This window comes from Cupressus sempervirens, chromosome 4 (assembly GCF_028749045.1).
Source record: "Cupressus sempervirens isolate cs-2001-9-10 chromosome 4, ASM2874904v1, whole genome shotgun sequence".
Lineage (NCBI taxonomy): Eukaryota > Viridiplantae > Streptophyta > Pinopsida > Cupressales > Cupressaceae > Cupressus > Cupressus sempervirens.
Genome location: NC_143121.1, coordinates 405871657 through 405882145, shown reverse-complemented (window position 1 = coordinate 405882145; position 10489 = coordinate 405871657). Strand labels below are relative to the sequence as shown.

General features: G+C 34.4%; 1 pseudogene across 2 annotated transcripts; it reads left to right on the top strand.

The window, feature by feature from the left end:
• Positions 1 to 4057: 4057 nt before the first annotated feature.
• On the top strand, positions 4058 to 10223 carry LOC149561762 (putative pentatricopeptide repeat-containing protein At3g49142 pseudogene; annotated as a pseudogene). 2 transcript variants are annotated; one of them, XR_016363853.1, is made up of 5 exons: positions 4058 to 7264; positions 7467 to 7673; positions 7793 to 7921; positions 9029 to 9215; positions 9776 to 10223. The product of XR_016363853.1 is annotated as a putative pentatricopeptide repeat-containing protein At3g49142 pseudogene, transcript variant X2 (transcript). The 2 variants fall into 2 exon arrangements; XR_016363852.1 differs by having other exon boundaries at positions 9712 to 10223.
• Positions 10224 to 10489: the final 266 nt, after the last annotated feature.

The following is a 10489-nucleotide window of genomic DNA, read 5'->3' as shown; positions in this document are numbered from 1 at the left end:
ATGTGAAATTTGATAACCTAATTAAGATAAGAAAGAAGAAAAAAGTAAGAGATATTCCTAGCCTAAGGAAACCTGATATGGGCATATGCAAAAATTGTCAAATTGGTAAGATGGGAAAGACAAGTTTCAAAAGCAAGGACTATCATTCTGAAGAAGTCTTGGAGCTAGTTTATACAGACTTATGTGGACCTATTGGAATCGAGAGTTATAGTGGAGATAAGTACTTTATTCTTTTTGTTAATGATTATTCTAAAATGATGACTATAATATATCTAAAAGAAAATCAAAAATTTAAATGGTATCTAGCAAGAGTAGAGAAAGAAACTAGAAAGAAGTTGAAGTGTTTGAGATCAGAAAAAGGTGGTGAATTCATTTCCAATGATTTCAATGAATTTTGCATTGAAAGAGGAATTAAGAGACAAGTATTAGCGCCTGGTACACCATTGTAGAATGGTATAGTTGAAAGAAGGAATAGATCCATCATGGATTGTGCAAGAACTTTAATGATAGAAAAGAGTGTTGCAATAAAATACTGGAAGGAAGCAATCGGTATTGCAATGCATACCTTGAACATAGTACAGTTGAAGAAAGACACATAAAACTCCTTATGAGCTATAGTATGGCTACAAACCTAATGTAAGTTACTTGAAAGTATTTGGTAGTAAATGTTATATCTTGAAGGAATCTAAGAAAGTTAAATTTTATGTCAAAGATAATGAAGGAATATTCCTAGGATACTCTTATAGAAGTAAAGCATACAAATGTTTGAATTTGTCAACTTATAAAATCATAGAAAATGCATATGTGATTATTGATGGGTTTGCAGAAAAGAGTAAAGAAGAAAGCAACAAGAAACCTAAGGATTATAGAAGGTTTTTCTACTATGAACTTGATATAGTGTCAAATCAAATTAGAAGTTAGTAGACTTCACCTCCTGAGTCCCCAAATTTCCAAAATCTACTGAGTTGCAACTAGTGCAACCCAAGTTGTAATTAGAAGCTACCAAGTTGTTGCTAGAGCAAACCAAGTCTGATGGACCTGAGTCACAATCAGTGGGACCCATGCTTGATATAGAAGATCATGAAGAGGCTAGTAGAATAAATTCTAAATCCAAAATACCTATGCTAGCCAGATATGTCGAAAGGCACCATGCACCTAATCAGATCATTGGAGACAAGTTAGATGGAACAATTGCAAGAAAAAGATTAAAAGGTACATGTTTGCTTGTTGAATTTGAACCTAGATCAATAAAAGATGCTTTGAATAATTAAAGTTGGATAGAAGATGTGAATGAAGAAATAGAACAGATAGAGAGAAATAAGACTCGGACTTTTGTTCCTAAACCCAAGGATAAAAATGTAATTGGTGAAAAATGGGTTTTCATAAATAAATTGAATGAACATGGAGAAGTTTCTAGAAACAAAGCAAAGTTAGTATGCAAAGGTTATTTTCAAGAAGAAGGTATTGACTACGGTGAAACTTTTTCTCCTACTGCAAGATTAGAAGGTGTTATAACTTTACTTTCTTATGTTGCACATAAAGGTTTTAAAGTTTATCAAATGGATGTAAAATCTACATTCTTGAATGGAATTTTTGAAGAGGAAGTTTACATAAAACAACCTTAAGGTTTTCTGGATCCTAGAAAAAGGGATATGGTCTATAAAATACACAAAGCATTGTATGGTCTGAAGCAAGCTCTTAGAGCTTGGTATGAAAGACTTGATAATTACTTGATAGAGATTGGTTTTTAAAGAACAAATGATAACAACAACCTATAGATCAAAGAAGAACCAGACAAGAAGATTGTGTTGGCTGAAATATTTGTGGATACACTTTATTTATAGGAAATGATGACTTATGCAAGGAATTTTCAGAAGAGATGAGTAAAGAATTTGAGATGTCCATGTTTATGGAGAAAAAATTCTTTGTTGGATTGTAGATTCAGCAAAAGAAAGATGGTATCTACATTACTCGATCCAAATATATGAAAGAGATACTAAAGAAGTTTGGAATGGAAGATTCAAGAACAATTTGAACACTTATGTCTACTGGACATAAGCTTTCAAAAAGTGATGATTCCAAAGAGGTAGATCAAACCACATATAGATCAATGATTGGAAAATTGCAATATGTAGTGCACACAAGGCCTAATATTGCATTAACAATTGGAATGGTGGCAAGATTCTTGACAAATCTTAAAGAAAATCAGATGATAACAATCAAGAGAATCATGAGGTATTTGAAGGGTACTAAAGACTATGGATTATGGTATTAAAAAGGAGGAAATTTGGATTTGGAAGCATTCACAAATGATGATTGAGCAAGAAGTGTTGATGACAGAAAGAGCACCAATGGTGGAGCATTCTTTCTTGGTAAAAGACTAGTGTCTTGGACATGCAAGAAGTGAAATTGTATTTCTCAGTCCACAATAGAGGAAAAATATGTGGCTGTGGTAGTTATTTATTCCAATGTTGTTTCATTCAAACAACTATTGGCAGGTATGAAAATAGAAATCAAGGATCTAGTGATTATATTTTGTGATAACACCAATGTAATTAATATATCAAAGAATTCATACAAGATAAATAGGTAAGATTGGAATATGTGAGTAGTAAAGAACAAATTGCAAACATATTCACTAAACCATTACTTAAGGATACATTTTTGTATCTAAGAGGTAAGCTAGGGCTCATTCCCCTATCTGAAACTCACTAAATGAAGTTTAGTGATGCATCAACTAGAGCATATTGAAGACCAGTCAATTGATGCAATATTGAAAAGGGCACATTGCATATGAATTAGTACATAAGGTACACTAATATTATCTTAATATTGTCTTTGGCATGAGATGTCAAAGAGGGAGAGTTTTTTGTCATATCACACAAAAATTCTAAGGGGAGATTTGTGTGTGTCACATAAATTTTGCTTGAACATGTCAAAGAGGGAGAATGAACTTGGTCTGATATCAAAGAAAGACAGAGTTTTCTATTAGGAGAAGATGTTGAAGACAGAGCTTGCTAACAAAGGGAGAAACTGAAGCCAGAGGGAGTTCACACTGATAGAGGGAGTTCTCATGGATGAGAATCAGAATCAAACTAAGGATATGATCCTTATTTTATTCTTGCTCTAAAATTTCATTATATTATGACATGTTGTATTGCCATCAACGGAAGGTGCCTCATCATTGATCTTACTTGTATAAAAATCAATAGAAACATTAATGATTTTTTTGTACAAAAGGACACATCATTGATATTGACTTGGACACCCTCATTTTTTAATTCAAAGGATGTCAAAAAGAGGAGATGATTGTTGATTTCAAGTTCTTTAGTAAACGCGACACACCTATCAATGGTATTCAAACAAGGGATATTCTTCTAATTTATTAAGATCATGCTACTAGCATATGTTGGTCTTGTCAACATAGTGTTTACACCATCTAGACCTAAGGTGGAAAGAATTTACAACTATTTGTTTGAAATATTCATTGAAAAAATTCTCCATATGGAAAATAAAGGTGATCCCTTGGCTAACCTATTGAATTGCTCATAGGCGACATCTCTAAAAGTCAAAAATATGAACCAAGTTACAATTGTACAATGGAAGGTGCCTCATCATTGAGCTTACTTGTAAAAAAATCAATATAAACATTAATGATTTTTTTTGTACAAAAGGACACATCATTGATATTGACTTGGACCACTTCATCCACCTTCCCTTCCTTGATAATAAAAATGAAATTATAAATCAACAAACTAAATATTCTCATAAGCACAAAATGAATTTCAAAGACTAAAATAATCTATTTATTCATCTTTTTTCTAATAGACAAAATTCTAGAAAAAGAAGAAGTAAAAATTAATTTATTCCACAAAAATATAAATAAATTTGAAACTTTAATGCTCTCTCCATTCACCTTTCCTTCATTGATAATAAAGATGAAATTCTAGATTAACAAACTAAATATTCCCATAAATAAAGAGAGACAGGTTAATCTTCATCCAAAATGTAGTCAATTTTATTTTTTATTTTTTTTCAATGTAGGCATGGCCTCCTGTCATCTTGACCAATGGGCACTGTCTATGCCGCCATCACAAACATAACTTCTACAAAATAAATTTTAGATAGATACTTTCAAAAACAAAGTTCCGCTTGCTGAAATTGACGGTGCCGCCATACTGTGTAGACATTTCTGCCCGATTGTCTCGAAGACATCCGCGGACATTTTCAATTTCAAATCATGGAGTCTGCCCGATTCATGGAAGACGGTGTTATGGCCAAATTGAGAGCATCAAGGGGAACTTGGTTTGAAGAAAGGATGGGCTACCTTTATTTGTGACTCCGGATATCTCTGCGATCATAGTTAATTAACTAAGTTACCTGAGATTCGTCGAACAACATGTCAAACTTGGAATTGCAAACATGTCTAATCTAAGATTTTCCGAACGTTACACTGTTTCATCTTTCTCCACTCAATCCCTTCTCCTATTCGTGAAGCCCAGTGGAGGCATCTTCACCCACCGTGCAAGGATCCCTTTTTTTAAGATGAATTCCATATGCAACAAAATTGATCATACCGTTCTCACAGATACCAGTTTCGATTTTATCTTTGACATGCTGAGTATATTTAAGTTCACTTATCCTTACTATCCCTGCATCTCCGAGAGTAGCGAGAAACAAGAATCTTTTCTGAAAATTTCAAGCTCTCTTGTTCGTTTTTATGGAAGAATACAGTGATTATCCAGAGATTGTGCATTGAAACGGCTAGATTCATGAACATACAAGGAGTTGCAGAGGAGGATTCGTCGGTGTCTATAGACTGCACAGTTTCAACAGAAGTAGATGGAATCTCATCTACATATTTTCGCTTATTGCAAACCTGCATTCTCAAAAACACGTTTTCGCAAGGGAGAAAAGTCCATTCTTTCTTTTTTCACAGGCGTTTTGCGTTTGCTAGATGCATAACTTTTCATAACAACCTTATTAACTTGTATGTAAAATGCGGAAGTTCGGTTGACGCTCGTAAAGTGTTTGATCACATGAAAGAACGAAACAATGTCTCATGGAATACGATTATTGCAGCATACCAAAGACACGAGCATCCTCACGAAACAGTCCAACTGTTTCATCAAATGCAACGAAATGGTTTTCCACCCGATCAATTCACATTTGCCAGCGTACTTCCAGCCTGTGCCAAAGCGGGAGCTTTGGAACTGGGTATGAACATCCATCAAAACATAAAGGATAGCGGAGTTTCGTCAGATGTTGTACTTGCGACTGCCTTGGTGGACATGTATGCAAAATGTGGAAGCATAGACAGAGCGCGTGACCTGTTTGACAAAATGCCTCATAGAAATGTGGTTTCCTGGAACGCCATGATTGCAGGATATGCACAAATTGGATCTGTTGAAACCGCTTTAGAAACTTTCAGGGAAATGAAATTGGCAGGTGTGAAGCCCGACTCCGCAACCTTTGTCAGCATCCTCCCAGCCTGTGCTAAAATAAGAGCTTTGGAACAGGGCGTGGACATCCAACAAAGGATAATGGAAGGGGGATTTTTTCCAGATATTATAGTTGGAAATGCTCTGCTGGACATGTATGCAAAATGTGGATGCATAGACAAAGCACATAAAGTGTTTGACAAAATGCGTAGAAGAGATATCATCTCATGGACAGCAATGATTGCAGGATATGCACAAAATGGATTTGTTGAAAAGGCTTTAGAAACTTTTAAGCAAATGCAAGTGGCAGGTGTAAAGCCTGACTCCACAACCTTTGCCAGTATCCTCCCCGCCTGTGCCAAAACGGGAGCTTTGAAACAGGGTATGGAAATCCATCAAAGCATAGAAGTTAGAGAAATTTCGTCAGATGTTATTCTTACAACTGCTCTGGTAGACATGTATGCAAAATGTGGAAGTATAAACAAGGCACACCAACTGTTTAGTAAAATGCCTCAAAGAAATGTCGTGTTATGGAATGCCATGATAGGAGGATATGCACAAATTGGCCTTGTTGAGAAGGCTCTACAAACTTTCAAGCAAATGCAATTGTCAGGTGTACAGCCCGACTCTACAAGCTTTGTAAGCGTCCTCCCAGCCTGTGCCAAAATGGGAGCTTTGGAACAGGGTATGGACATCCATCAAAGCATAATGGAAGGTGGATTTTTTTCAGACATTATGGTTGGAAATGCGCTGATAGATATGTATGCAAAGTGTGGAAGTATAGACAAGGCACGTGAACTGTTTGACAACATGCCTAAACGAGATGCGGTGTCGTGGAATGCCATGATTGCAGGATATGCACAGAATGGACTTTGTGAGGATGCTTTCAAAATCTTTAGACTAATGGACGACTCTGGAACACATCCTGATATTGTAAGCTTTGTCTGTGTTCTACGGGCTTGTAGCCACACAGGTTTAGTGGACGAGGGCTGTAAATACTTCAATTATATGAGTGACCTACATTGCATTAAACCTACAGTTGATCATTATGTGTGCATGGTTGACCTTCTTGGCCGTGCTGGCTATCTTGAAGACACCCTGAACTATATCATTAAGATGCCAATTAAACCTGAGGCGGTTGTATGGATGTGTTTCCTTGGTGCATGCAGATTGCATACGAATATAAGCTTAGGAGTATTCACAGCAATGTTGCTTTTTCAGCTGGATCCTAAAAATACTGCAACTTATGTTCTTCTCTCAAACATCTATGCAGAAATGGGCAGGTGGGGTGAAGTTCAAAAGGTAAGGATATTAATGAAAGATAGAGGAATAAAGAAGATCCCTGGGTGTAGTTGGATTGAAGGCCAGAAAATGGTACATGCATTTTGTGTAGGAGACAGATCACACCCACAGACACAGGAGATATATGCAATCTTGGAGAAGTTGGCTTGGGAGATGAAGGCAGCAGGCTATCTTCCAGATTCAAAATATTTACTCAATGATGTGGAAGAGGAGGAAAAAGAATTGTTTCTCTGCCATCATAGTGAAAAGTTGGCAATTGCATTTGGTTTGTTAAATTCTTCCCACGGAACAACTATTAGAATTGTCAAGAACCTTCGAGTATGTGCTGATTGCCACACTGCAACGAAATTTATCTCTAAAATTGTTGCAAGAGAAATTATTGTGAGAGATGTAAACCGTTTCCACCATTTTAAACAAGGGCAATGTTCGTGTGGAGATTATTGGTGACGCAATTTAAAAAATAGGCCTGCACTATAGTAACGTGAACTGTGTTAGACCTGCAGTAATAAGGAAGGGATAAGGTTTTATTTTTATTTTCTAATTTTTTTTTCGTTTTGAAGATTTGACAGTTAAGGAGTGCCAATATAATCACTGCTTTTTTTTGTTCTTCTGGACAATGTTGTTTGGATTTATTAAGTGCAAATCTCTGTTTATATACACTATTGGTTATCTGCCAAAGACCTACTCTATGATAACATGGATGTTTGGTTAAATTGTTCACAGGAAATCTGAATTTGTATAAAATGAAAAGCTGAAACACGAGTTGGAAAATCGAAAGAGAAAAAGTGAGGATCAAGTGAATGGAAAAATGCTTGACTGGGACGAGATGGGAGAGAAGGGGTCATTTTTAGCTTCATTTCTAGAGAATTCGTTGTTAGTCCGGGAAATTAATTTTTCCAGCAACAATTAATGAGCTTCTAAAGTTCAAAGGTCATTTGATTTTTTAATTAATTTCTAATCAATCTTTTTTATTTATTGATTGGTTAGAACAATTTTGCTGGGGTAAAATTGTATTTTTTAATACCAAAATTTGAAGCAATAAATATTAGGAACTTTCGAGAAAGGCAGCCGTCGGAACTTCATTCGGATAGACAGCAGGATGGTGACACAGGTGCATTTGCATTGCCTCCGGCTCACTGGGGGGCATGGTCACATGGGTTTCCCCGTAAACTCAAAAGGTCCTGATTTTTTTCCCATTTTTTCCTCCTCTTCTCGCACAAATTTTATTATAATTTTCATTTGTAAATTTTCGTGGCTGCATTAGCTTGCCTTCAGTCATGGATGAGAAACAAAATTGCTTCACGGGAAGGTTTGATGGTCGAATTTAACGTTGACTGTATTATACATATAACTTCCTCCACTTGATTTTTCTTGATTTTTAAGGATGTTGTCACATGTAGTGGCCTAGTTGGAAAGCTCTCATCCATATTTGGTGAAGAAAGGAAGACTAAGTAACTCTGTGTCAATTTCTAATTCTTTTATTAGAAATAAAAGAAAAATGGAATTTAATAAATTTATATTAGTTTGGTGAAGGAAATGTTAATAAATATTAATTTTAAACTATTTGTGATATAAAAATTGTATATTATTTTACAATTTATACAATATTTGAGTATAATATTACATTATAGAAAGTTCATTCAAGTTTTCTTTAAACTTTTGAATGAATTTATCACAACTTTTGTAAAAGGATGAAAATAATATCAAATAATTTATAGTTAGAATATGGTGCAACTTTTGTGAAGGGATGAAAACAACATCAAATAATTTATAGTTAGAATATGGTGTTTGTTATTGCAAGATAATTGAATTAATTGATCCTTATACAACTTTAACCCTTGTCCATTATTTTAATTTTACATTTATTTGATTCATGTAATTAATTTTACAAACTTTACATACGCGTTGATTTTTGGACACAGTCTGAACGTAATATAGTGCACCTACAAATTTACAAAATTAAATTACATTTTAATTCATTAAATTGATCTAATAATTTATCTTCTCCTTCTTCATACAATAGGCAGGGACTCTTGCTCCCACAGAGCACTTGTTCCTTTTAGTTTTGAGTATTTGTAATGTAGACTATACTGTCAACTTTTCAAAATTAGATGCAAGACCACTGCTTTTTTTTGTTTTGAGTATTTTAAAATGTAGACAATTATGTTGGCTATTTAAACTAGATGCACATAATGCAATACATATCACTATTGGTATGCACTATTGGGGTAATTGTCAAAAACATGTTTTATAATAACAAGCACATATTGTTGAATTGTTTTTAGGAAACCTACGAATGTACAAAATGAAAATCTTGAGAATGTGAAGAAAGAGGGAAGAAAAAGGCAAGGATCACTTCAAGCAAGTGGAATGGATGGTTGACCACGAGCAAATGGGAGAGGGGATCTGAATCCTTTTCATGCTGTATGTCAAGTGGATCAATTGAGATTATATTGCACAATCAAAAACTAGGTATGCAATTTTATGAAGGTAGTTCTTTTTTTTATTCTGAGGCAAAAGGTTTTAAGCCTGATAATTATATTAAACAATTAAAATAAAACAATACAAAAAAGGACCATTCAAAGCTCTGATAGCGTTTTCTCCCTCATACAGAGAACCATCCTACTAGCCTAAACACAATGAGAGAGTCAAAATACAAAATATAGCTCCTCAAAAACTAACCCATCATACCCAAAATTGAAACATAGTTACAAGAGAGAAGGTAAAATTCTTTGCATTGAACAATTGAGATTATAGTACACTATCACAAATTAGGTCTGCAATTTTATATAAGTGCATGCAAATTTTGTCTTTTTGATTTGTAGATATTCATAATTTTGTTTTACATTCCTTTATTTTTTAGATAGTTAATGGATTTTTTTATTTTACATATTTTTTTCAATTTAATTTGATTTCAGTATTTTTTTATTTTGAATCATAAATAACTAATAATAACTTATATACAAAGGTATTTATGCACTCTTAATGGCTCCCATACCTGAACAACATCTCACAATGAGGCCTTGCTGAAGGTGATGAAGAAGCGGATGAAAGTGATGGCCAAGATGTAAACAAAGAACAACAAGATGAAAATAAATCTGGTAGCAGAGGCCATGGAGGAGTGATATGGGTTTTGATCTGTCATGGGAGATTTGAACATGTGATGAACAGGGAAAACAACAAACATTCAAGGTTGTTTTGAACGTGATTGGGAGTATTTTGGGCTAGTATAACTTGTATGAAAGGACCATAATATGTGAGCCATTTTGAATCAAGTTCTTATAGCTTATAGTTCATTAAGCCAATGGACTTTGTGTGGGAGCTTTGCTCTCGGAAGTTGTATTTTTGACGAAAAAGTTGTCAGTCCATCTCCCAATTTTGATTTCCTGATAATACACTTAAAACCTATTTTTAGAATTTCTTGTAAAACTGAAACATTACTGCTCTCTAATAATGAAACTTTCCTTTTTTTAATGATTTTATCATTCTCAATTTTAATCATGACAACAAGTTTCTAATTTTTGTTAGAACTTTGTTTATTAAAACAAATTCTTAAAAAGAAACTTTAAATGATTTTCATGAAGCTTGTGGCTTCAAAACATGTCTTTGGTTACAAACCTTGCTGAATCGTTTCTTTTCTTTGTTCACTTGGAAAATTTGAGGGTCTACCAAGTATGGATTCCGTTTGCAACTCCTACGATACAGCTAGCATCTTTCCCATCCCATTTTACCAACTCGCCAGCTTC